Consider the following 3029-nt stretch of genomic DNA (forward strand, 5'->3'; position numbering starts at 1 on the left):
ATCCTTTTCATCCTGAGGTGAAACTGAAAGTGTTAGTTGCTCATTTGTGTCCAACTCTTTGTGACCCCGTGGACTGTAGCCCACGAGGCTCCTCTGTCCATGGGATTCTCCAGGGAGAATACTAGAGTGGGTTGTCAGGCCTTCCTCCAGGGCATCTTCTCAACCCAGGGATTGAATCCAGGTCTCCTGCATTGCAGGTGGATTCTTTTGCATCTGAGCCACCAGGGAAGCATCCTGAGGTGCATCTGACTAAAAGCAAAAGAGGAAAAACAACTAAGTAAAAAACTAAAAATTTCTTATATATCTGTACAGCGAATATAAATGGAAAGCCCAGCACCAGGCATTATGGAAGATGCCACAAGGAAAGGTGTCTGTAGATGGCAGAGAGCAATGGCCTCTCCCAAGTAGAGATGGGAAATCATGGTAGGCAGAATACTACCACATCTTAACACAGTGGCTTGCTTTCCAGACAAGATATAAAGGTTGTGAGCCTTCACCAATTTTTCCAGGGGAAAGAGAGCTCATTTCCTTTCCCTGGCAGTTGGCCCTTCTCAAATTGGGAAGAATTCTCCTTCTTCACTCAATGTCACTTTTACAGCCTCCTCTGGAGACTTCCTACAATTCCCGCTCTCAGATTTTCCATTTATGTTGATGCTTGCATCACATGCAAAGCCCTTTTAGAAATCCCAATGTATTATAGGGCTTCCCAGGTGGTGCTAGTGGTTAAGAACCTGCCTGCCAATACAAGAGACAGGAGACCCAGGTTTGATCCCTGACTCAGGAAGACCCCTGAAGAAGGGAATGGCAACCCGCTGCAGTATTCTTGCCTGGAGGATCCCACGGACAGAGGAGCCTCTCGTGCTGCAGTGGGACGTGCTAGAGTGGGACAAGACAGTGACTGAGCACACACGCACAACATATTATACAATTTCAAAGCATTAGTACCGCCTGCCTGTTAAGCAGAGAGAGCTGAAGGACAGGAGAAAAAAGCAGTGGGGAAAACGTGCCAAGGAATCCCCTACATAACCCTCCAGAAAATTTGCTAAATATCTGACCGGTGCTCACAGTTTCATTGGTGTGATCCTTGGCACACAGAAGAGAAAGGACTCAAGGCCTGGGAGGACACGTGGAAGCGCCGGAGCCTCTCCAGTGATCGCGGAAGGGCCACCCACTCCCCTTATGAGGAGCGGAGCAGGACCAAGGGTGGTGGGCAGCCTGCGGACCGAGGCTCCGACCGCACCCCTGAGCGTAGCCACAAGGAAAACCATTCCAGTGAAGGGACCAAGGAGTCCGGCAGCAACTCCCTCAGCAACAGCCGACACGGGGCGGAGGAGCGGAGCCACCACCACCACCACGAGGCTCCCGACTCTTCCCAGGGGAAGAAGACCCGAGAGAGCGAGAGCAATCATCGGACCACTGAGGCCGAGCCCAAGCCTCTGGAAGAGCAAAAACACGAGACCAAAAAGCTCAAGAATCTTTCAGAGTATGCCCAGACGCTGCAGCTGGGTTGGAACGGGCTTCTGGTGTTGAAAAACAGCTGCTTCCCGACATCTATGCACATCCTAGAGGGGGACCAGGGGGTGATCAGCAGTCTCCTCAAAGACCATACTTCCGGGAGTAAGCTGACCCAGCTGAAGATTGCCCAGCGCCTTTGCCTGGACCAGCCCAAGCTCGATGAGGTCACACGACGCATCAAGCAGGGGAGCCCCAATGGCTACGCAGTGCTCCTGGCCACCCAGGCGACCCCCAGTGGGCCTGGCTCTGAGGGGATGCCTACGGTGGAGCCTGGCCTACAGAGGGCTTCTCAGGAACCTGGTCTCCTACTTGAAACAGAAGCAGGCTGCAGGGGTGATCAGCCTGCCAGTGGGTGGATCCAAGGGCAGAGACAGCACAGGCATGCTCTACGCCTTCCGGCCCTGTGACTTCTCACAGCAGTACCTCCAGTCAGCGCTGAGGACATTGGGCAAGCTAGAGGAGGAGCACATGGTGATAGTTATAGTGAGAGACACAGCCTAGCCCGAGCCTGGCTTTTCCAGCCTGTTTGTCACTAAAGCAGTTATTTTAAAATATGACCACCGCTGCCCTGCCCCTCCAGCCCATACTACACCCTTGATTTGAATTCTCTGCTGGGTTACTCCATTTCATTTGGTAGGGGACCAAAGTCCTATCTCCCCACCAAAAACTAAGTTCTTAGGTTTGGGTTTTTTGGTTTTTTGTTTTTTGTTTTTTACCATGATGAGAAGGGACTCCTGTCATGTCAGCTTCTAGTGTATGAAATACTGTCTGCTGTGTTCTGTATTTTTTTATTTTTTGACTAACTGTATGGAAAATTGTCAGTAAAGCCTTTGTCAGAGGATGGATTTAAAAAAAAAAAAAAGAAGAGAAAGGACAGAAGAACCCCCACCAGGCATTATGGAAGATGCCACAAGGGAAAGGTGTCTGTAGATGGCAGAGAGCAATGGGTATACAGGCCAAGGATTTGATTGACTGGTATGAACTTACAAGGACAGGCCACTTAAGAAGACTCACTAGCTTCACTCCTTAAACCCTGTTGTGGAAAAAAAAAAAAAAAAAAAAAAACCCTGTTGTGAATGAAACCCAGACAGCTTAGGACTAGCTTACATTCAGGGATACCCTGACAGTGAGGACTGAGGCCATCCTTTTCATCCTGAGGTGAAACTGAGGCTCAGCAGATAGCGCCTTTGGGACATGCTGAGGAGTAGCCTCTCCAGAGTCCCTCAATTGTGCCCCTGCCACCGGCCTGTTCACGGGAGGTTCGAGGAAACAAGAAACGAGAGATTGTAAAGGTCCCTCCAGCCATAGGAGCGAGGACCTCTTACCTTAACCGGAGGTCTTCTGGAATCTGAGACTAGGCCGCGTGGGCTTTCTGCTGAGTTCGTTTTTCGCTGTCTGGGTGTCCAGCACGATGGGCCTTTCCCTGCGCTGGGTTTCTTCACCTTCTGTTTCTAGTGCCGGAGCTTCGCTGAGTTGGGCTCCTGCTGTGCTTGGCCTCTTCCGCGCGGAGGTTG

At 51.0% G+C, this 3029-nt stretch overlaps 1 pseudogene; it reads left to right on the plus strand.

Moving 5' to 3' along the window:
• Nucleotides 1-410: 410 nt before the first annotated feature.
• Nucleotides 411-2356, plus strand: LOC133242246 (putative RNA-binding protein 15B; annotated as a pseudogene).
• Nucleotides 2357-3029: the final 673 nt, after the last annotated feature.

This window comes from Bos javanicus, chromosome X (genome assembly GCF_032452875.1).
Source record: "Bos javanicus breed banteng chromosome X, ARS-OSU_banteng_1.0, whole genome shotgun sequence".
NCBI lineage: Eukaryota > Metazoa > Chordata > Mammalia > Artiodactyla > Bovidae > Bos > Bos javanicus.